The 25,486-nt window shown below is 40.8% G+C and overlaps 1 protein-coding gene across 2 annotated transcripts in view; it reads left to right on the forward strand.

The window, feature by feature from the left end:
• Positions 1 to 25,486, forward strand: part of PRAG1 (PEAK1 related, kinase-activating pseudokinase 1) — a 136,832-nt gene that overhangs the window by 77,711 nt on the left and 33,635 nt on the right. For both annotated transcript variants that reach the window (XR_012064478.1, XR_012064479.1), the window contains exon 8: positions 16,094 to 16,198. The gene's annotated coding sequence lies outside the window, so the exon portion shown is untranslated. The remainder of the gene's footprint in view (positions 1 to 16,093; positions 16,199 to 25,486) is intronic.

Below are 25,486 nucleotides of genomic sequence, written 5' to 3' on the forward strand. Positions count from 1 at the left end.
AGCCAGGGCTATTCTAGAATGAGATATTCTTGGGGAAGTGGACTTTTATAGCAAATGTCCCTGAGTTGAGTTGAATGCCCTGGTTATTTTGGTCTCTGTAGAACTGCAGAAGCTTCCTCCATTGCCCTTCCACCAAGGTAATATTGATGAATTATTTGTATAAGTTAAGCACAGTAATAAGCGCTTTACATGTGATTCTCACTGAATCTTTCCCATGCTCTTCACAGCATCCAGGACCCTTTTTTTCTTTTCCAGAGCCTTAATAAGTCTGTCCAGTTATCTACCCCTGCCCCAGCCATGCACCCCAGGAGAAGTCACCTCATGTTCAGCACTCGGTGGCCCTGATTTGTCTGAGTGTCCCCCCGTTCCTTCTCCAGTTTCTGCTCCAGGGATGCACATTTGGCCAACAAGACTTGTTGGGGGATTGTGCCCAAAGTCTTGGGTTGTGTATCCTTGCTCCTAAGAGAGATCTTTGAGAAGAAGGAGGTTTTTTTTTTTTCCTTTTTTATTCCCTGTTGAACTTTAACTCCTGAAATCTTGCTACTTGCCTGTGGTTGAAGCCTGCACAGGTGGAGGGTGGGCCAGGAGAATCACAGAGAAATGCAAGCATAGAAAGGCACCTGGGAGCACACTGCTGCTTCTATAAGATACTGAATCTCTGTGTTGTTTAAGCCAGTTTAAACAGAGATTTTTGCTTGCTGCAGTCAGATCATCCTAACTGATACAACATATAAGGCAGGCATTTTTTTCCCCTTCCTATTCTACAGGTGAGGAGACAGAGGCTAGAGAGGTTAGGCAGTGCCTCTGAAGTTACACAGCTGCTAAGGCAGCATTAGGATTTGAACCCAGCATGGCCCAGCTCCTGTGCCTGTTTCCTTACCACACACAGTTCACAGCTCCCGGATGACGTAATTCATCTGACTCTTAATAGAACAGAGAACAGATTGGTAGTTGCCAGAAGCAGGGGTGGAAGGTGGGAGAAACTGGTGAAGGGGGTCAAATGGTTTAAAAAAAAATTGTTTTTTTCAAATCTGACTCTTGCCCAGAAGGTGACAGGCCAGGACATGGACGCAGAGGGCTTTGAGTCTCCTGGGTCTCCCAGTCCAGGGTGGCTGACCCTGTATCTAGTCAGTATATGTGGGATCGGCCTGGTGAGGATGGTGGTTTTGAAGGCCCAGGACAAGGAGAACCAGGGATTCATGTGAGAATGGAAGAGGCATTCACAGGACTCTGTCTGTGTTACATAAAGACTCTTATTCATCCCTCATGAGTCACCTTCAGTGCCATCGTCTCAGGGAGGGCTTCCTCCTACATCCCAGGCACAGTTGATCACGGAATTATATGCTCTCATCACGTTCTCAACCTCTTGTACTCACCCCAAATATAATTAGATAATTGTTTAATGTCTTTCTCGCCTGCAGACTATAAATTCCTTACCCTTCTGTGCTGTCTTTCCTCTGAGCCCACCTCCGCCCCAGTCATTTACTTGGTTTTCACACCAGGTGACAAAGCATCTGTCAGAACTGGCAAGACACCTGTGGGGGGAATGGGACAGTCGTGAGCAAAGTACCGGGTGCAAGCAGGGCAGGGGGTTCCGAGGTGGGGCTGCAGGAGGGGGCTGGATGCCCGGGGGTCTCGTGAGAGTGTGCCGTTAGGACAGTGCAGAAAGGAAACGGAGGGAAAGCAAACAGAAACCTCACCTATTTCAAAATTGTGCCTGGAAATTCCATATGTAGAAAAGAAGCAGCAGCATTGGACAGCCTCTTTAGCAGCAAGACAGACAGACAAGCAGACACACACACACACACACACACACACACACACACACACACACACACAGGCAGAAAGGATTTGAGCTAGTTCTTTCGTGAGGCCCATGAAGTTATACAAGATGTTCTGAACTCGTTTGAAAACTTAACTGTCATTTGGCCCAAAAATATGTACTGCATACAAACTTTTGATAAAATACAACTATCACTTTATATTGAAGTGGGGTGTGTATATGTGTGTGTGAGTGAATGAATGATTTTAGCTCCTTCTAAAGCCAAGTGCAATGCATGGAACCTAGTAGGTGCTCAATAACTGTTGAATTAAGGAAAGAAACTGATTGTTGATTGTACTCTAATTCTATGTGGAAGATGAATAGAAAGAAATGAGTTTATTATGACAAAGAGTGGATGGGGTGTTACTAAGGTTATTGCTGCAAATGGAGACTCCTTCAGCCAATACTGGCTGAAGAAGAAGAAAGAAAATAGCTTAGGGAACCTCAAAGTTGTAGAAGCAATGGGAAGGTATAAGGACGCTGTGTGCCCGCCGACAGCTTAGCACCTTTATCACCCGTGGGCCTCTATCAGCACAACACTCAGTACTGAGCTAGGTGTCATGGAGTCTGGGGAAGGAACTCCATGATCACACCAACCTTTACAGTCAGAATATGATCGTGTTACTCTTCAGCTTGAAGACATTCCATTGTCCCTCAGATAAAGAGAACAACCTTCAGCCTGCATGTTCTACCTAATTCTCCAGGCTTTTCTTCAGTCCTTCCCCACTGACTTTCCACCCTTCAACCCTACTGGCCTTATTCATCTTTTGAATGCTTAATTCTCCTGTCTACACATGGTTTTGTCTCCCTGAAGTGACCTCCCTCTCCCTGTCCCTGTCCTTCAGTGGTCAGATCAGACTTCACTTGTTCAAAAAGACTGTGATGAATCATCTAGACGGTGTCCAGTTGCCCTGCCATGTTCTCTCATCTAAGCGCTCTGCCTCTTCAGAAGGGCACAGCCAAAAAGTGATTAAGTAAACAGGCAATTGGATGTTTAATGTTTGTCTCCCTTCTAGAATTCAAACTTGAGGAAAGCAAGCATGTTTTCTGATCCTTGTTGAATTCCCAGGGCATAAAATAGTGCTTTATCTGTTTCTGTTGGGTAAATGAATGAAGGAAGGAATGTTAAATATAGTTATCTTCTTATGTTCTCCTATTTGGAGCATCTCTCCTACCTAAGTTTCTGTTGGGGGCTTCTCCTACCTGGCCCATGATGTAAAAGCCAGAGTTGTTCAGGGTTCTGTCCTGAGTCCTTATTTTTCTCTCCTTACATAGCCATCCAGTAAGACAGCATCAGTTACCGCCCTTATGTCCACAACTCCAAAATGTACATCTCCTGCCAAGATTTCTGCCTAGAATTCTCCACCCTCAGAACCACCACCTGCCAGATAGCCTCGTGCATCACTTCAGTTGCATCACTTCAATTCCATCACTTCACTTTGGATGCCAGTCACTTTTTAAAACTCTTGTCTAGGTACCTTCATAATTTTATGTCTCACTCTCTTCCCTAGCTTTCTGAACAACTGGCAACTCCTGAATGCAGTCTTCTCCTCTTCACTAGTGGGAGCTGTGTTCAAACATGACGAGGTGTTGTGGGGAAGATGAAATGTAGGCTTTTTCATAGGGGAATAACATGAGGAAAGTATTTCAGGAAGCTTTATTTCACGTATTCAGTTATCTAAAGTATTACATTTCCACCAATGACTTGGAGGATGAAACAGAGTGCAATATGGATGAAGTTTGCAAAAAATATTCACAAGCCTTTAACTGAAGGGAAACAGTGAATCAGAAAAATAACAGAAACATAATTAAATAAGAGGAAAAGCAGAGAATTGCAAAAAGGAGAGACACATATGGCAGGAAAAAAATTTTGCTATAAGCAAGCATGGCTATCAAACATCAAAGAAAAAAGTGGAAAATTTCTAGTGGGAAATGCCTTTAGAACCACACTTTCAAAGCTAATTTGCTTCTAATTGTAAGCTCTATAAAAGGACTTTCCCTCTATAAAAAGGGGAAACTAATTGTCACAGTGGAACGATCCTTGGACCAGAAGTCTGAAGGGAGAGATTCAAGTCCCAGCTCTTCAGTATAAAACCTCAGTAGAATCGGAGACCTTTAGACTTGGGAGAAAGCTTAGAGATCATCCAATCCAAACTTCTCATCTAACGACAAGAAATTGGAGCCCACAGATGAAGGGTACTTGGGAGCCACACCCTAGAAGGTGGCAGAGAGAGCATCTGACATGCTGTCCTCCACACTTGGCTACCTCATAAGCTTCTTGGGCAAACCAGACAAGATGTTATTTATACACAGTGTTTAAAGCATGCAGTTTCAGTGGAAGTATTCTTCAAAGGAGCAGTAATCCTCACTTAAGAAGCAACACTGATCAAATTAGAAGTAGCAATTAACATCAAAATAAACAATTTGACCTACTCCACTCTAAAGAGCTGTTGGAGAGCTTAGAGAGGGCCTAAAAGAGAGTCAGAAAACAGGAATCAGCTGTGGAATAGGAATCTCTGAGGAATAGTCAGAACCCTGTCTTCAGTGAATATTTATTAAGCTCTTATTAGCACACTGAGGTAGGTGCTGCAGGGATTAAAAATGGTAGATCTCAATGGACTTTCCGAGCGAAAAAGGAGATAGACACACACACACATTCACTAACGCAACTAACTGGTGTGATGGAAATATGTTCTAGACCCAATGGGAGCCCCAAGGGATATAAGCTCAGAATGGTAATTGTTAAACCCAACGTATGCAGTGCCAAGGAGAGGATCTTTTAGAGTGAATACAGACCTAGTTATTCACAAAATAAGGAGAGAGAATGAGCTTACACTGTAGCATCCAAAGAGGTTGATAACAATTAGAAAAAATATCTTTACGTTGAAAGTCAATCCAGACACTGTTTGCTGAAAATGATGTGGAATCTTCTTTCTCAAAAAAAAAAAAAAAGGAAAGAACAGATTATCATCTCACTAGGATGGTTTAACTATGTTAACTAAAGTTTCAAGTCTCATTCAACTCATAAAGTGCTATTTTTACAAAAACACAATTACTTTAAAAATTCACTGTAAGCATGACTACTTAAGCACTCTAAATGCAGACAATTAGTACTTACAAAACAGTGAATCATACTCTAGCTGACTATCCTCCACAGCTTTATAGTTTTACATAGAGACTTTTATACTTACAAACTTGTAACTTACAAGCTGTCACAAAGAGGAGCAAAACTATTTTCCAGGGCAAAAAACTATTAACTCTGCCTACTACCAACAGATGGCTTTAATAATTATGTACCATCATTTTTATTTGAATATAGTTTTGTCCATGGCGTTAGCCATGAGTCTAGTATGTATTTAGTATTAATTTTACGAGCATCCTTTTTTCCATTATCTCCAATAAATGCAAAAACAGTCAAGTTGTTAAAAGTGCTAGTTTGAAGCAGTACACATTACAATGGAAACAACAGTAGAAATAGTAGAAAAATTGTAAGAAAATTATACATTATACACGCAGAAGACTATTCCTCATTGGCTCGTAGGAACCATTCAGTTCTACAAAAGCAATGTGTGAAAGAGGTGCTCTAATCAATCAATAATATTTCACAAAAGATTAGAAAGAATAATTACCAAATTGGAAAAAAAAATGGATTTGCCCAGTTCAAGAAAAAGGCTGGGAGGTATTCAGAAGTTCCGGCACAGTAAAAGTAGGAAGATGCCATTGGCTTAGTGACCAGCTGTGGATGCCCAGGCCTCTTCAGATCTGCACGACGCCAAAGGCAGGGATGCCATGTTCAGTGCAGATGGAGCAGCGGAGAATTTCTGCAGGGAGACTCAGTTGAGGGACCAACCTGCATAAAACAAACTGATTGCTAGATAACCCCCCACAACACATGTGACAGTCATCCTGTAAGGGGGCTACTTGCCCAGCAGATTTCCCTTATAGTTGAGACAGATCCGATTTGGAAATAGGGGCCAATAGACTAGTGAAAAGTGGCAGAATATACCTTCCCCAGAGGTGCCATTTGGCATATGGATTATTTGGAGCTAATAACACTTTAGGAACAGCAGTTGCAAGAAAGGTGCCCTGACCTTTTCTGGCTGAAAGCAGGAGCTAAAACGGCCAAGGGAAAAATGTACTCTCTCCATCAGGAGGAAAGAAACATTCTCATCCCCCGAGACCCGGAGTCAAGGCCTGGAGAATTCTGTGCAGACAGACTTTGTTAAAGAATTCTCATCTCCTTCTAGCCTTTTCATTTATTTTAGTTACTTTTCCACAATCACCTCTCTTTGTTCAACTTAGAATAAAAGCATTTATGTTCTGCCACTTCTTGGAGTTTTCATTTTCTGCTGGAGACTTCTGTGTACAAGTTAAAGTAAAATGTGATGCTTTTCTCCTGTTTAGCTATCTTACATGTATTTAATTCTCAGGTCTAGCTGGAGAACTCAGAAGGGCAGAAGTAAAGTTTTGCCTCCCCTACATCAGCAAGAAAGAAAAGACTATCTTATTTTCAAGGTTTTAGAAGAACAAGCCACTCTCCTATTGGACGAAAACATATTGGTGGACCATAATCATAACCACTCATAGCCATTAGAACATATTGGAGGGAAAATGCCTTATTAACAGATTTTCAGGATATGGTTGGTTGTATGCAAATATGGCCAACAGTTCCCTCCTTCAGTGCTTGCACGTGCTGCTTCTCCCACTAAAAAGTGAAATCTATTTCCTCTCCCCTTAAATCTGGTCTGTTAACTTGCTTTAACTTCTGTCCCTATCTGAGTGCAATAGAAATGATATTCCGGGATTTGTGAGCCCAGGACTTAAGAGACTGGCAGCTTCTGCTTTCTCCTTCTTGGAAGCCAGCTGCCATGTAAAAAGTCCAACTACACTGAGATCAGCGTGCTGTGAAGTAGTCCAAGCTAGCAATGTCAAAGATGACACGCAGGAGAACCAGGGCATCCCAGGTGATGCCCCCAGCCCATCAGTCAACTGAACGCAGACACACAAATGACCCTGGGTCAGACCATCAGGAAAAGCACCCCGTCAAGCCACAGAAGTAGGTGAGACAACATATTACTTTTGTTTTAAGCCTCCAAGTTTTGGGTCATTCTTTTTGCGGAGCCTGACCAGCCAGATTAGAAAAGTAGAGGAGCTTCTGTAATAACAGGTATGTGAGACCAAAACCAAAACCGAAACAGATGCCTCTAGGAGATTCCATGGAAATCAGAGTGAGTGGCAGGCCAGCTAAAACCCAAATGTGAACGAAGTAACTAAGGAAAAAAGAGAAAAGTTCTAGAACTTCTGAAGATGAGATGGGCTTTGTCACAGGAGGGACAAGACAAATGGCCACTGATTCAGGCAGTTAAAAGGGGATTCCTGCATTATAAATAAAATAGTCCTATTTTAGCAATTAAACCCCAATATATGCAATTGATAAAATAGTGTTCTCTTAGTAAATTATTTTAAAGTTCAAAGTATTACTTGTACTTGTGAAAAAGAGCATCCATGCATATAAATTAAAGCAAGCTAAGTATCATGGCAGTTATATTCATACACTCATTATCAACTTCATTCTGTATTTTGTCTTGAATGCACTGTATCTAGAAAATCGCAGTTAAGCAAGAAGTAGGCTGAGAGGAACTCAAGTTCAGCGATTTTGCCCCAAGGCAAAGCAAAACACTTAGGACCTGATAGATGCCCCTGATTAACACTTCCTGAGCTTGAAAGAGGAGTAGGTTTTGGCAAAGGAGTTCCCAGTCAGGGGCCTTTTTCCAGAAATGGCCTCTTCCGGGACAGCTGGCAGTGATGAAGGTCCGTCCAGTTGGAACTGGTCCCAGTCTGAGCCTCTTCACCCAGTTGCTTAGCTCTGGAGCCACTGAAGGGAACACGTGCCTCCTTTACCTACTGAAGGCACAGGAAGCTCTCGGCCTCTCCCCTGCTTCCTCACCAGGGAGGGCGACTTTGTGGCACAAGATCAGCACTGGGTCCCTCTGTAACCTGCCTGTTCCTTTCTTGTTCCTCTTCTTGCTTTAATGTAACCAATAGAGCTGTTTTGTTATCTTTGGCACTTTATCCCCCAAATTGCATTTTGTGTTGGGTTAAACCTTCCAAAGGTGACTGTCTTATCAATTTCATTTTTATTCATCTAAATTCAGTTTTATTCATTTCAATTGCAGATGCTTAGGCATTAAGCATAAATCAGTGGCCCTACTTTGTAGTCTCTTGCGTTCACAATTGCTGAATAGTAATTGTGTTTGACCCTAGCTGATTAATCATTCTAAACAGCATCTGATTATGGAGGCTCTGCTTTGTGGAAGGATGGTACCGGTGCACACAAATAGAGGCTGTGGGTTTCATACGCTGTGCTTGGTTTCAGTCTTTGCTGGAGATAGGTATGGACATGGAATTGCTTTGGGATCACTGTAGTTGACTTGACATTTTTAGCTTAAGCGATTTTTACTGAGGCCGTTCCATCTGCATCAGCAGATGCGGTACCCTGTAATGTACAGTGGCTCCACTGATGGACATGTTTTTCTCCCCTTCCTCTGCCACTTGTGGAGGCTAAAGTAGGTGAAGAGTAAATGGGTAAAGAGATGAAGAAAATGGAAGAGGGCAGCTGCAGGCGTCATGACCTCCAGGGGTTTCCTTGTTGAAGGGTCCTTCTGGGAAGGGTCAAAGGGTCAAATGTTCAGTTATCTTGAAGGTTTTTTGGAATCTTTTGCTTTGCCAATTGTCCTGCCCTCCCTACGTGCTCCAGAGCAGGGTGTACATTGTCTTTTGTAAGTGCCACTAATCACTTCGCATGGCAACTATGAGTTTATGTGTCTGTTCCCACATGCATCGTGAGCCCCCTGAGGGAAGGAACTCTGTCTTGGACATGTCTGTAACCCCTGTCCCTAGCCTGGTAGCTGTAAAAGAAAGTTTTGCTAAAAGTATTCCCAGTAGTGCCTTTAGATTGCACTGAATCCGTGGTTTTCAAAATGAATCCTATTTCTGGTAGCACCTTAATATCAATGCATTTTAAACCCAAAGGTAAGATCAGGGCTCCTAAAATCTGTATGAATATTTACCTGTGATTCATTAAGTGCTTTTTCTTTTGAAGGTTTGTACTTTTGTAGCCAAGCAGGACACTCTGGGGCCTTCCTGGGACAGATCCCTTCTCCATACCCTCTGCTGTGGCTCCTCGCTGAAGGACTCAGACAAATAGTATCTCATGCAGGTTTCCTGAGTTTTCAAATGCTGAAAACCACCACCAAATGGAAAAAATTAACTACTTAATGGTCATAAGCGCCGAGCCCCCAGAACTTCTGGCGACTGAAGATTAATCACCATCAACTAGAGAATTGTGCACAGCTGATCACAGACCCTGGGCTCCTCCCTCAACTGGCCTTTAAGAGTGCTCAGCTGAAACCATTCAGGGAGTTCGGGGCTTTGTGAGCATGAGTCACGCGTTCTCCTTGCTCTGCCCAGCAGTAAACCTTTCTCTGCTCCAAGCTCTGGAGCTTTGGTTGGTTTGGTCTCACGGTGCGTCAGGCACACGACGGTCAGTAACAGTTTGGGTGAAGCCAGCCCGGAGTGTGTGCCCTTGGTGGGTTGACCCCGGCAGGGGCAGCACCTTCCCTGGGTCCCAGCAGCTGCCGGAGCAAAGTGAGCCCCAGGGAACAGGGAGAGACTCTCCCTGACCGGCGGGCACGGCTGCCCCAGCCCGAGGCTGTTGGAGCCAAGAACCATTGAGGAGAGCTGTGTCCACACTCGGTGTCGCCTGGGGTGAGTGGCTCCGGCCCCTGCTGGCTGGGAATTCTCTCCGCTCCATCTGGGCTCGTTCCTGCCGGGAAGGGAGCTGCTCTGGGCTCCTTGGTGGCCACTCTGGGTCCGTTCTGTTCCGAGAGCTGGGCCTCTCTATTAGGAGGCCTCCGTCTGGGAGTGGAAGTGGAAGTTTTAGAAGACACCTCCCCTGACTGTGCGACCATTGTTTACTTGTGTTTGTGTGTGTGTGGTTTTGGGGTGAGCCACTTTGGCTTGTGCAGGATGAGAAATTCCACCTGCTCCACCTGGGCTCCTTCTCTTCCGGGAAGTGAGCCATTCCCGGCTCAACGGGAGCCGCTCTGGGTCCGTTCTTTTTTCTAGGAGCCAGGCAGCTCTGGAAGCCCCTGTCCAGGAGTGAAGTGGAATTTTAGGGCTACATCTCATGTTTGTGGGGTACTTGCACTGGCCAGTTGAGATGTCCTTGGTGAGTCATGGGGCTCACATGTGATGACACCAGGTATCCTGACCTGTTGCATTGGCTTCACCTGTGGCGGAGCGTTGGTTGGAACTAGCCTTGGTCATTCACTCAGCTTCATCTCTGTTGGGGTATTGGGTGGGGTTCTCCCGTTTTGGACCAATGGGGCATTGGTTGGGAATCTCTTTTAGGGCTAGGGAACTGTGACCCTGAGAGACCATTTTGAATTGTTGTTTGCTTGATATTTGGTAACATCAGCCATGAATAATTTAAGTATGGATGATCAGACCTGTGTTCCATCTTTTAGTCCCCTGAGGGTATATTTTGCAAAACTAGGAGATCTTCAGCTAAGCTCCTATAAATGAAAGAAAATAATTTTTTATCATGACCCTGTGTTGTCTCAGTGCTCCCAGAGATCTAGAGAACAATGGCCCCTCATGGTTCTGCTACTGTATCAAAAGTGGGCCTTTTGTGATTTGGCTTTTATCGTGTGTGTGCGCGGGCGCGTGCACCTGAGTCTAAATCCTGTTCTCTCTGTCCTGGTTTTGCTCAAAGTGAGGCATGTGAATGAGTGAATTATATATATATATAAAATACATATTATATAAATATATAATATATTATAAATATATCAAATTGTCTAATAAATATTTGGGAACTGAAAAAAATTCCCTAAAAATAGCCAAGATGGATGGGTTTTATAAAAGCAGTTAGAGGAGGAATTTTCATTGCTTTGAGATGTAAATGAGCTACCTGGGTGCTCTAGGAGAAAAAAAAATTTTTTTTAAACTCGGGCAAAAAATTTAGATCTCTGATTCTGATTGTCTTTACTTAAAAAAATTTTTTTTATAAATGAGCTCTATTTAATTGACTTAAATGTTTAAGTGCTTACAAGTTAAATACTTCTAAGTATAAAAGAAGCTAGACAGAACAAATTTCAGGCTAATGTTATCTAGGAAATATTCAATATTGAATTGATATCTGATTTAAAACCAGCTTAAGCTTGTTGCTATAATCAATAAAGACATGTCTTTTATCGTACCTAGGTTTACTGAGGGTCAGTAAACTCATGTTTCTGTTGCGGAGTGTGTCAGCAGAAAGAAAACAACTTAGCTTAGTATGATGAAATTCTTACGGCTGAAATAGTTTAGGTGAAATAAGAGCTTTTGGGTGAACTCTTTGGAAATGATTGTTTTGGAAATGTCTACTTAAAGGTGATCTCTCTGGATATTTGGTGACTTGAGATTTTGGAGTTGTGCTGAATTGGGTTAAATGATGAAAGTTTATTGAATAGTTGAATAGCTAGGTCATTCCCAAATGAAATAAGATGCTGAAACATTCGCTAGAAGTTAAGATTTTTAAGAGTTAAGAATTCTAATTTAAACATGTAAGGCTAATAGAAATAATAAAGGAAACATTTCAGTATACAGTAGGAAAGTAGGATATATTTTGAGTAAAAAAAATACGAGGAATGGAATTGCATTTTGTTAAGAAAAAAAGTGATTTGGTCCTATAGCTGGTTGTTTCTATATGGGGAAAAAAATAAGGGACAAACTAATATGAATATGGAAAGTTGGGGAAGGTTTATAGAAGGGGAGTTCTAAAAAGAGAGTTCTGTTCATGGTTGGGCTGAGATTAGATTAACTAGGTAAGTGGATTTTGTTTTTAAAAGTGGGCTGGTACAGGACTGGATTTGGTTCCTCTGCTAAGAGAACAAGTCTACTTAGAATGCTTCTGATGACAGATTGTGTGAAACTTTGATATTTTTGACAAACTTTCTGTCAAGTTCTAATTAAAGTTCTTTTGACTTATCTGGCTTTGGGATTCTTCAGAAGGCCCCTGAGACTTCTTAGAAAAATTTAACTGGCTTGGTTGGTGTATTGAATTACACGAGAAGCATCATGAGATGAGTGATAAGCCTCCTCAGATTAAGTGTTAGCATAGATATCCTAGAAATTATGTAGAGTTTCTGAAAGTTGGATATGTCCTGGTGTAATGCTGTCAGTCATGATTCTGGTTGTTATCTTGGACTGTTGTGTGTCACAGCAACTTGATTAAGCTTCCTTGTCAAAAACACTCTAATCAGATCTTTTACTTTGCCTTTTTGGGTCTTTGGTCATTCATAGACAGTTAAGCTGATGCTTGGCCAAACTACTTCATTTTCAAGAAGTTTCGTAAAAAGGACTTTCACAAGTACAGATTTCTTTTAAATCATACTGCTGAGTTAGGTAAGATGTTTGAAAAGTCTGAAACTGATTTCATGGAACTGTTGGTAAGGGGGATTCATTATATGGGACTGAGTGAACTGATGAGTATGGTTTTAATTTTTTGGTTTTGTCTGAAATATTACTGGCTTAACCTGTGTTTTCTTTATATTATATATATATTTAATTGAAATATAGTCAGTTTACAGTGTTGTGTCAGTTTCTGGTGTATAGCATGTTTCAGTCATACATGAACATACATATATTCGTTGTCACATTCTTTTTCACTATAAGTTACCATGAGATATTCAATATAGTTCCTGTGTTCTCCAGTATAAATCTGTTGTTTTAACCTATGTTTTCTAATTGAACTGTTTACCAAATGTTTGTCTCCCTATCAATATTACCTCCAGTGTTGAGGACAGAAAGATAATTCTCTAATGGAGTTGTCACAGAGTATAACTACCATGATGTATAGTACTGCTTGCTTTTAAGTCTGTTGCTAAAAGCACGTGTACAATGCTTGTGTAACAAAATGTATGGCCCATTAACATGCCTCTGAGCCTGTTCACAGTATCTAATTTAGTTTTCCCACAACATGGATAACTAGGCAAATACAAAGGAGGACTAGCACCGAGGAACATGTTCTGAACCTGGGGTAAGAGCCACCACCCCAGCATCCAGGGACAGATATTTTGATCATCAGTGCTTTCTGTTAAAAGATTTGTCATCAAAAGGGGAAATGATGGAAAAAATCTGCACATATTGAGGTGTGGAAAAGTCTTTCTGGCTTATACATGGTTTGACTTAAACTTTACTGACCAAAGTGGCCTGTTCTTTTGCCTTTTGTACATCTGCTTTGGCACTAAGGAGGGGAATGCATTTGAAAGTCAAAATGGGGTAGCTGTGGTTCAGACATCCAAGGTAAAACTAGGTGGCCATTGTGGACATGATTTCAAGCACGTTCCTGTGTTATTGAGAACTTGAATTTTCTGAGCTGTGTCACGCTCAGGACACCACCAGCCATTCTCAAAGCAGTGTCTGCTGGCAGATGGCAGCTGCAACCTTATGACTTCAAGGTGTTCTCTTGTAACTATTAAATTTTTAGACTATAAAAGTGCTTTAGATCAGACGTTAGCAGAAAAAAGGAGATGTGTTGTGGCCAGTAGCTCTTGTTATATATATATTAGCACCACATCAAAAGTTAAAACCTACTCAGATAAAAGTAGATAACTGGCTACCTGGTTGCACATCTCCCCAAAAGTGCCAGGTCCAGACTGGTTTTCAGGCTCATTCTCTTGAATTCCTCAGGGAATGAGATCTTAATTATGTAAGACTCGGATCTAGGACTTGGAACTCGGGAATATTTCCAGCCTGGTGTCTATTCCCCAAATTGAGGCAGGACTCTGCCCCATTTCAGCAGGGAGTAGCCAGAGCAGTCCTTACCCCGTTTCCTGAAAGATTTGGGGGAGGATGAAACAGGTTTGGAGATTAAAACCGAGTTCCTCTGCCGAGATTATGATGAACCTCTCTGTCCAAATACTTTTCCACTTCTTGTCTGATACCTGTTCTCCTCAAGATTGAGGGGTATTGAAGAAAAGAGGGGAACTGTAACCAAGTGGGACCCTAAGGGGCCCCCTGGGACAGACTCCTCCCCCATACCCTCTGCTGTGGCTCCTCTCTGAAGGACCCAGATAATAGTATCTCATGCAGGTTTCCTGAGTTTTTCAGATGCTAAAAAACTATGACAAAATGAAAGAAATTAAGTACTTGATGATCTTGAGCACTGGGCCCCCCGGCCTTCTGGTGTCTAAGGGTTGATCACCATCAACCACTCAGAATTGTGCACAGCTGATCACAGACCCTGGGGTGCCCCTCTCTTAGTGGGCCTTTAAAAATGATCAGCTGAAACCCTTGGGGAGTGCAGGGCTTTTGGGGCATAAGCCACTCTCTTTGCTGGGCCCAGCAATAAACCTTTCTCTGCTCCAGACTCCAATGGTTCAGTATTTTTTTTGGCTTCACCATGCGTTGGGTACACAAACCTGCATTCGGTAACACTTTTCCTTGCTGATTTTTTTTTCTTTCTTCAAAAATAAAGTTAACATGCAATTTGTATTTGATAAGAGTGTTTAAAACTAAATATTCATAAAATACTAGGTCCTCTCACTTTAGATTATAAGCATGTGAACTTCAAAGGCCTGACTGGGGTCCTTCTTCAAATATAAAATCTAAAGAAGAGAAAACCGTATATCATCTCAATAGATGCAGAAAAAGCATTGACAAAGCCAGCATCCATTTCTGGTTAAAGACTAGCAACAGTCTCAGAAGGGCACTTCATCAAGAGAGTATCTGTGAAAGACCTACGTCTAACCACGTACTGAATGAACAGGAACAAAGTAGAAATGTATGTTTTTACCACTTGCATTCAATATTGTATAGGAGATTCTAGCCAGTGCAATAAGGAAAAAAAGAATAAAAAGGCATTTAGATTTGAAAGGAAGGAGTGGAACTGTCAATTCAATAATGGAATGATTGTGTTGAAAATCCCATGAAATCCACAAAAGGGATTAGAACTGATGTGTGTATTAAACAAGGTTGCGGGATATACTGTCAGTACATAACAGTTACATCTCTATATACTAGCAACAAACATTTGGAGATGGGTATTTTTTAAAATTTTATTTACAATAGCAACAAAAATACAAACAACTTTAGAATTCTTTCAGAAGATGTGCAAGATCAGTAAGCTGAATATCAAAATGTTGCTGAAAGCAAAAGTTCTAAACAAATGGATATGTACTGTGTTCAAGGGTCAGGAGACTCAGCGGTATTGTCTATTAGGATCAATAGTGCTGAATGTATAGTAATAATGTAGGATGTCAGTTACCTCAAAATTGGTCTGTATATTCAGTGCAGTTCCAGCAGTGTTTTTTGATTAAAAACTTACAAGTTTGTTATATGCTTTATAAGGAAATACAAAGCATCCAGAATAGTAAAAAAAATTTTATTTTAAAAAGAAAGTTAGATGACTTAACAGTATTTTACTTCAAGGCATGCTCTAAAGCTAGAGCAATCAAAACAGTGCCGTATATAACAATAAATAGGACAATGGAAAAGAATAGGATCCAGAATTAGGCCCCTGACACATGGTCATTTTTTTTTTAATTTTCAAGCTGGAGGGGCAATTTAGGAGAAAATTTAGCCTTTTCAAACACTGGTGCTGGAAAAAGTATATATCCGTATGGAAAAAAGTAACCTTGATTCATACACACATATATGTAAACTCAAAATGGATGATAGATGTAAATGTAAAACAAACTGTAAAGCTAGAAAAAACAAAATGTTTGTGAACTCAGGTTAGGCAAAGGTTTTTAGATGTACAACTAATAAATTGACTAACTGTACATCATCAAAAGTAATTTCTGCTCTTTGAAGAAAACTAAACCAATGAAAAGATAAGCCACAGCATCCAGGTTATGTAAAGAATCTCAAAAACACAACTATGCGAAAAATAACCCAGTTTAAAATTGGGTACAAGATTTGAATGGACACCTGACCAAAGAAGGTACAGGAAGGGCAGATGAGCATGTGAAACTCAGCACAATAAGGCATCAGGGAAATGTGAGTTAAAGCTACAGTGAGTCAGTGCACACCTATCAGAATGTCTAAAATTTAAAGGTCTGAACATACCAAGAGTAGGTGAGACTATGAAGGAACTGGGACTATCATTCACTGGTGGGAAAGAAAAATGTTACAATCAATTTAAAAAACATTTTGACAAGTTTCTTTGAAATTTTGAATATATACCTGTTATGTGACATAACCATTTTATTTCTTCTTGTTTAGGAGAAACGGAAGCATATGTCCACAAAGAGATTTGGACATAAAGGAACTTTGCAGCTTTACACATAATGAGAAGAAACTGGAAACAAGCCAGATGTTCATCACTTGGTGAGTAGATAAGCAAATTGTGGTGTGTCCATGTAATAGATTATTACTGAGCCAAAAATTGAAACGAATGATTGAGATATGCAGTAACATAAATGAGTCCCAAAATAAGTATGCTGAGTGAAAGAAGTTAGACAAAAATGAATACTTAGCATGTGATCCCATATACATAGAATGCTAGAAACTGCAAATTAGTCTTTAGTGACCGAAAGCAGATCAGCAGTTTCCTGGTGTGGGGGGTGGAGCTGGAGGGCAGATGGGAGAATGTATCTGAAGGTGATGAACATGTTCTTTATCTTGATTGTGATGATGGCTTCATGAATGTGTCAGTTTCATATATGTGTCAAATTTTATGAAATTGTACAATTTAAGTATATGCAAGTTCTGTGTATCAATACAAAGAGGCTTAATTATACCTGCTCTCATAGAAAGATCTCCAGAATACATTTTTATGTGGGAAAATTGGAAGGCTTATGGAAGTATTTATAGTATGCGTCTATAAATAGAAGTATTGGAGTCTATATGCGTCTATAAATTGAAGTATTATTAGTATGGTTTTATTTGTTGAGTCTGGTCACTGAATGAGTTTTGAGAGAATTCACAAGATACCGCCGACAGTAGTTCTCTCTGGGTCAAGAGATCTGAGTTTTGGGGGGTTGCAGAGGAAAAAGATGTTTTCGTTTTGTCCTGTTCCATACCATTTGAAGATTTTATGTGGTTTATATTATTACCTTCATAAGTAAATTCTTTTTCACCAGAAAAGAGGCCTGGAAAGAACTGGGCAAAAAAGAAATCTTTCAGGAGTAATTTGTGCCCAAAGTAAGTGGAAGGGTGATTCCACATCTGTGCAGATATCTGTATAGCCTGGTAATCATGCGTCTTATGGAATCTAACTTTGTGTGTTCCTAAATTGCAAGAAAATTTGAATATTTGTAAAAACTGGCTGCACTGTTGTGTACATACTGTAGTGGAGACTGTCCCCAAATATTTGTTCTCCCTTTATGGCACAGCAATGGAATTTTTAACAGCACGGAGTAATGAAAGAACTGTCTTTCCCAGCTTCTCTCTCCCTCACTTCCTCTCTCCTTTCCTCCCCGCGACCGTCACCCTCTCTCTACTGTCCAGTCCACCCCTCCCCCAATGGAGACGTCATGGTAGTCAGACTTCTTACATGATGGCTGAAGACTCCCAGGATGAATACTGCAAGAGAAACTGGCAGAATTTTCATGTCTGTTTCCATCTGTCTGGGAAATCACACAGCGTCACTTCTGCTACTTTGAGGGTCTACCCAAGTTTAGGGGGAGGGGACATATATGCCACCTTCTTATGGGAGTGTGGATATGTTTTAGAAGCATCACAAAGACCCTCCTTCCAAAGGCTGTGTGTGCGTGCACCTCTTTTCTCTTCCTCATCTTTCCCTCCATCCTGCTGCCTGGAATATGGCTTTTACTGTCCTGGGCCACAAGGCTGAGGTCAGGACTGCAGAGCAACATGACGGAGGGGGTCTGCCTCATTGTGAACCATCACACAGCTCTTAACTGCCTACGTGGAATCTTACTTCTGTCTTGTTTAAGAAAATGTCGTTTTGAGTTTTCTATCACTCACAGTCAAACCTAGTCCGTACTGGCTAGCAAGGACAGAAGCGTTGGCTGTGAGAACCCTAAAAAGATCAGGTAGTGAGAGTAATCAGTGAGAACGCAGGAAAAATAACATCCTACTAACCTATCACCCATGAAAATCTGAAGTTCTTTTTATGGCTCACGAGGGAGAAGTTCTGTATTCTACTTTCTATAGGTGGTTGAAGGGTCAGCCATGAAGAACTAGGGTACATTTGCTGGATTTGAATTGCACTGTGTCTTGTAGGGGGGGGAGGGGCTGTGTACTTAGAAGACGTTGAAGCTGGGAGCCTGGGACAAAGCTCATCTGGTTTATCTCATTAGATTTCTTTGATCTAAACTCACAAATTCTCAGTCAAAAATCACTTCTTAACCAAAAGCAGTGTTTAGCATCATAAATGAGATGTGGGGGCAGATTCCAAGGGCTGCTTAATATAAGGAATTATTCAAGTGAGGGGATTATAAGATGGGTAGTTATATATAGTACATACAGGAGTAACACAGTGTGACCCACTCCCACCAAAATTAACATTTTCCTACATGAAATATTCATGCAGTCACTTTGAGAAAAACTCCACAAAGTATCTGTGAAATTATTCTCTGAATTGTCTCTCCTTTGACCATATATCAATCGGGGTTTTCCTGTGTGTTATATCCTTTTATGTGAGTTCTTTCTAAATCAAGGATTGTAGCAGAATTAATTCTGATGCATTTTAATGCCACTCTTGTATCATTAATCATTCTCAGAAAATCATAAATATTCCATGTTGGGTACTGCCGGCATCATGGTTCTACATGAATAATTTTTTGCTGATAGTTGCCAGTGAGGCTCAAGGTTTACTGCCTTGCTAGGGTTCATGGAGATTTTTTGACTTAGAACTAATTAAATTGTTGCCTACTGCTTTTGAAATGCGGCTGAAACCTGCTTGTGGTTAGTGCAGCCTTTGTGCGGGAGGCCATGGAGTTGGACTTGGGGCTTGCTTAGTGCCTGCATCCTTGCTGGGGGGAGGGGTGGGGACCTGAGATGGCTGCACAGAGGTGAAGGCTGTATACATTCCAAAACTTATACAGCCTAGTATTTGTTTTTTGCTTTTTTGAGATTTTTGGAATTAAATGTTTAAACTTGCAGCATTTCCCTTCCGGAATCTCTCTTCAGTAGGAGTACTATTTGGTAGTCATCCTGATTTCTTTTAACATAACTTTCAGGGAAAAATTTAAAACTGTTTTGCTGCAGGATTGTGGATACATGAATCATTTGGGATACTTCTACCAAAAATACATAGGCTTTTTAATTCAGGATATTAGTGAAGAAGCTTTAAGGATAGAACTAACCATCATTTGCGGTCACAATAAGTTTATGCTGTTCCTTCAACAAGTTTCTAGGATTGGAACTGATCAGGATCCATGCTGTGGCCTGGAGCTTAACTGCCTTCTGCCACCAGCCAATTGTGTGGCCTGTTTGTCAGCTGTATGCCATTTAATATCCTGGCCTCAGTGTCTCCCTCTGGGAAATGGTGACAATAACTTCACTATCCCACAGAGTTATTGTGAAGATGAAGAGACCACATATTTACAGCCTTTAAAATAATACGTGAGTGTTGATTGGTACTGTTCATTTTTATTTTCAACATCGTAATTATAGTAGAAAAACTCAAATGTATGCTGAGCTTTAGTGTTTACAAGGCTTTCACATCTGTCGCTTCATTTGATCTTAACTGGATGTAATTGAGTTGTGTATTTTTTATGATTCCATTTTAGAGATGAGGAAACTGAGGTTAGGAAGGTTAGGAATTTTTCTCAAAGTCAAACAATTATCATGTGACAAAACCAAAACCCATGCCAAGCTCTCCTGAATCCAGCCTTGCCCATCTATTTTCTTCTCCCCTCTGCTGTCCCATAGTGTCATTAAACTTAGAACTGGAGGAGATATCAAAAAACATCTAATCTGAGCTCACTTACATGGATGGGAAAAAAGTGAGGCCGGCTAAAACGAAGATTTGCCCAAGGTCACATACTTTGGAGAAGACCCATATTTCTTGACTCCCATCTGAAAGCCTTTTCACCACTACCACTTATTAGATAATAGAAATTCCAGTGAGACAGTGAGGAAGTGGTGATAACATTGCCCCACGAAGAATGAGGTTTCCTTTTAGAAAGTTGAGAATTTTAATGACTTTCTACACGCCAACTGTCCTGGACTTACTATAAAAGGCTAATAGCATCCTTTCCATTGTAAGTGATCATCACAGCCAGAGGATCCCTTTAACTTCCACTTCTAGCTGGCTTGGTTTTGTCTCCTAGTAATTTCTCCCTTTCTCATGGAAAACAAAGATGCCCATGGTAGCTGGCCTGCCCCGCAGTGATGATTCTCCTGTTTCATGCCTCCATGAGGTGCGGCTTAAACACAGTGGGGTCAGTTTTCGCGTTTGGGTCTGGGAGCAAAGGGAAACACAGGTAGGTCATAGGATATTGGCTTTTGTAGCCTCCGTGGGATCTATGTATGCTGTGCCTTACCTGCTTCACCTGTGGTCCAAGAATGGGTATCACATCCTGTGTGAAGTCAACTCTCCCTGCCTGGCCCCGTGCTGTAGGAAAGATAAGAAATGGGTCTACGCCATCCCTGAGGCAGTGATCCAATTGCTGGACAGAATGGACATGTTTCTGGAAATGGCTTAGTTCTTCCAACTCCTCAGCAAACCGCTCTCCTCCCAGTTCTGGTTGCTTCTCCTGTTGATCAAAAATGCTTTACTCGGCCACCATATTTACAGAAGCTCACCCAGCCCTTATATCTGTTCTTATATCTGCATCTTATTTGATTCTTTTATAGTGCTGGTCACAATTTTAAATTACTTACTTGATGCTGCCATAAATATTTTCTCTTCAGCAAGACCTTATGATCTATAAATCTAGGCAACAGTCACATTGAAGTTCAGTGCCTACATGATTCTCAGTAAACTTGCAAATGAGTACACTTGGCTTGGTCCATTAGATGAATAACTGAGATCATTCATTACGAAGGACTTAAATGTGAGTGGAACATTTAGGGGAAAAAAAAGAATGAGGTGAAATTAAGGTCTGATGATGAAGTAGCCACAGATGGTTTTAAACCAGAAAATTAATTTATTAACATCAGTCTTAGTAGTGTAATTCCAATGTCAGAAGTAGCCGAACCTTTGAAATCAAAGTGAAACTGGTTTAAATCTATTCTCCATGCAGTGGGAGCTCTGACTCCCTCCAGCTCCCACCAGGTTTGGGCAGAGGAGCCTGGTTTACAGTGTTCGGGGGTCACCCCTGGAGCAGCCTCCATTTTTGTTGAATGGTTGAGCTCCAGGTATCCGCCTGGCACATGCTCACTTTATCTCAGCTGCAGCAAACGCACACTGCCCTCCACCCTCACAGGCCTGCTTCATCCTTTTGGAGCAATTCAGCTTTCCCGCCAAGTTAGGCCTTAGGAATCTCACCATAAATTCTAAGCCACTTCTCAAGGTAATTTTCTCAGGCAGTGGGGAAGAAAGTTCCATCTTTAAGGGCAATTCTGATGTTGTTAAAATAATTACTTCACCTTGCTGTATTAGTAAAGACTCACTTGATGATGAGTCAGAATCCAAATGAAACTAAGGTAAGCAGGCTTAGGAATTTATTGTAAGGATACTGTGGTTTCTAATGGAACTCAAAGAAGAACAGAATAACTGGGCCTTGGGACAGTGTCTCACAGTAAAAACACAGCCTCTGAGGATTAAAGACAATTCCCCCTGCAGGGGAAGTCCACATGAGCTAGCTAGACACCCCCAGAAACGTTTCTAAGGTGACCTGAGTCCATTTCCTCAAAGAGATGATAGTTCAAGTGGGTCGCTGACGACAGGACACATCACAAACACAGACTATTTTTACATTTTCAGATTTTTAAAGAACATGTCGTTGCTTTACTCAAAAAACAAACAAAAAACTTCTTTACCATTCAAGTGAGAAATGAATGAGAGTAAGGATAAATAATTCATTTTTAAACTAATGATGCCAGAAATTGTATTGACCTTTGGTCATTTTAAAAGCCTAACATTTATTCTAACAGTGTTGTCATTTTTAACACACTTCTGTGCACCCACCCTATTCCCCTGTGAGATATATAATAAATATTTAGCTCCTACACAGTATGAAATATAGTTATTATTGTCATTATTTTATAGATTAGAGAATTGGGTCTTGGAAAAGTTAAGTAACTGGTCAAAGATTTCACATCTAGCAAATATTAGTGAAAATATTCATTTATCATTCAGGATTCAAAGAGTATGGGTAAAATGTATTCCCCTTCTAGTGTGGAGGACATTTTTATAAAATAGGAAAAAAAATTAAAAAACACTATGGGCTTACATAAGAGGGTGTGTTTTGTACCAAGAGAGAAATCCTTGAGAACAGGGATCCACTTCTCTCTGAAGTGGAGGCGACAGGCCCCGGTTCATCTTCAGATGTGGCAGCACCATCTAGTGGTGAAGACAGACATAGCCCCAGTGAGTGATTTTGTTCACTGGACAACTAACAACACTTTTTAGGGTGACATTACTTTGGGGCTTCCAATTCAAAATAAAATGACCAAATACATTTATCTCCTTTACCTGGAAACATTTCTCAACAAGCGCTAAGAATAGAGAAAGAGGACAGAGGGTGATGACTTAAAAGTACAAACTCAGCCTGTGTGATGGGGTTACTGATGCAAGTATGCAGACTCACTCTGAACACACTTGAGGGGCCCCCAACTTCGGGGCAGTCTGATTTCTGAAGGAGGCTTGAGGCCAGGGCTGGACACCAGGCTAGTGAAGAGTGTTCATGGGCTACCCACGGGAGTCAGGAGGTTCACCCTCAGGAGGATTTGATTCCCAGGTGCTGATCGCAAGGACATCAGGACTTTGTAGACTGGGAGGATAAAGGGGGGAAGGGGAGAAAAATACGAACCCTGAGTGGTGGGTCCTCAACCTCTTTCCCACCCTCGGTGCCCACCTTTTGTCCTGGAGAAATGGAAGAGCCCTGGAGAAAAATGCAGCCACAGAAGTCCCTCGGGGAGAAGGCTGGGTGCTCGGTGCCTTCTGTGAAGGCAATGTTGATCTGAAACAAATGCACGGCTATTTCTCCAGCAAAGATGGGTTTATTCAGGATCAGTAGAAAACTGCAATTTGGTGTCTGTAGCCATGGCGAGGGACAAGTGGGTCCCAAAACATGGCAGTGGAAGGAGAGCGCTTTTATAGTGGGGAGAGGAAGTTGGGAGAGTGCAGAAAGAGTGCACAAAGGGTCCATGGCTTTTCATCTGCTGAGTCTTTACCTGGAAAGACAGGAATCTTCTGCCTGTTGGGCTCTGCTAGTGTCGCAGGGCCTGAGAGCACCCTCTTCTGGTCTCCAGACTATTTTATTGAGATTTCTGTTCATTAATCTTTTTACACCAGCATTTAACAAACCCAGCCCTACTTGTTTGAGTCTGTCTAAAATATGAATGGAAGGCCAAAAGTCATCACGCATTCGAGGAAAAAGGACCAACATGAAAAATGAAGACCAAAACCAACAAATGGGGAAAAAGGCTGAATGGAAACAGAAGATGCAGGAATGTGACAAAAGCTACACTTAAAAGTATGGGAAGAAAATGCATCAGAAGAGAATGTTAAACGAAGAAAAAGAAAAACAGGAAAAAAAAGAATTCTTTGAAATCTATAAAAATGGTAACTGAGGTAACAATTTGTGATGAGTTTTGGAAGCTAAAGGTCAGGAAATTCCATGACTGTTGAACATTTTTAAAAAGCAGATAGAAAATAGGAAACAAAAGAAAACTAGAAGTTGAGAACAAATGTAAGTGGGGAAAATAGGTCCAATGGGTTTTCAGAAAGAAGAGAAAAAAAAAAAAACAGGCGTTGTATGATTCCACAGTGACGGACCTTGGTGGGACCCTTCCCATTTGTTTATTATGACGGTTGCTTGGTGGGTCTTTCAACAAAGCAGCAGGTTATCCCATTCCAGGAAGTGTCCGTGTCAGCAGAAACCGAGCTTGTTCTTTTTAGATGCTTCATAATATTCCACTGTCTAGAACTAACAGCATATTTAACTACCCATTCTTCCCCTGGTGAGCTTTCAGATGTTTTCTGTGCATTACAAATAGTGCTGCTATGAACACCCTGTAATCCTTCTCCTTGCAGATGTTGGAGTATTTAATCTTAGAAATATACCTCAAGAAAAGATTTCTAGATCACAGAATATGAGTATCTTTAAGTTCAAATTCAGAGGTTGCCACTTCCTCATTGACACACTAGTTTGCACCATCACCAGCTGAGCTGGGGGTGCCACCTTCCCATTCCTTAGATGACATCCCATTACTATCTTAATTTGCGTTTTCCTAACTATTTTTGTATTTCTTCTTTTGTGAACTGGCTACTCATATCCTCTTAACATTTCTGCTGAATTATTCATCTTTTTCTTACTGATTTATAGGCACTCTTCATGTATTCTGGACAGAAACTTCTATCTTACACATTATCAATATTCTAATTGGTTTTGTTTTCTAACTTTGTTAAACATACCTTTGATTATATGGAAGTGTTATGTAGTCAAAATTATCTGAGTTTTGTTTCTTCCTTACCCCCAGGGTTAAAATATATCCTTTTTTACGTTATCTGGCAATTTTTTTTACTTTACTTTACTATATGTAGCACTTTAATTCATCAGAAATTACATATAGATGCAGTAACAGCCTAACTTTATTGTTTTCCCAAATGAATCCACTGGCACTAACACAGTTTACTGAGTTGCCTGACCTTTTCTCATTGAGGTAGAATAACTATTTATAATGAGTGTGTGTGTGTGTGTGTGTTATGTGTGTAGTCTGGTCCATTCCACTGATCTAATTGTCTATTTAATACCACACTTTTCTTATCATTCATTATAGTTTTATGGTATATTTTTACATCCAATTGGGAATATGCTTGCTTCATTTTCTTTTTTTAAAGTTTTCTAAATGAACCTAATTCACATTTTTTTAAAATTAATTAATTTTTTTAACATTTTCTATTGAGTTATAATCATTTTACAATGTTGTGTCAAATTGTGTGTGTAGAGCACAGTTTTTCAGTTATACATGAACATATATTCATTGTCACATTTTTTTCTCTGTGAGCTACCATAAGATCTTGTATATATTTCCCTGTGCTATACAGAATAATCTTGTTTATCTGTTCTACATTTTGAAATCCCAGTCTGTCCCTTCCTACCCCCTTGGCAACCACAAGTTTGTATTCTATGTCTGTGAGCCTGTTTCTGTTTTGTATTTATGTTTTTTCTGTTTTTTTTAGATTCCACATATGAGCGATCTCATACGGTATTTTTCTTCCTCCTTCTGGCTTACTTCACTTAGAATGACATTCTCCAGGAACATTCATGTTGCTGCAAATGGTGTTATATTGTCAGTTTTTATGGCTGAGTAGTATTCCATTGTATAAATATACCACTTCTTTATCCAGTCATCTGTTGATGGACATATAGGCTCTTTCCATGTCTTGGCTATTGTAAATAGTGCTGCTATGAACATTGGGGTGCAGGTGTCATTTTGAAGTAGGGTTCCTTCTGGATATATGCCAGGAGTGAGAGTCCTGGGTCATATAGTAAGTCTATTCCTAGTCTTTTGAGGAATCTCCATATTGTTTTC

This window comes from Vicugna pacos, chromosome 26 (assembly GCF_048564905.1).
Source record: "Vicugna pacos chromosome 26, VicPac4, whole genome shotgun sequence".
Classification (NCBI taxonomy): Eukaryota; Metazoa; Chordata; class Mammalia; order Artiodactyla; family Camelidae; genus Vicugna; species Vicugna pacos.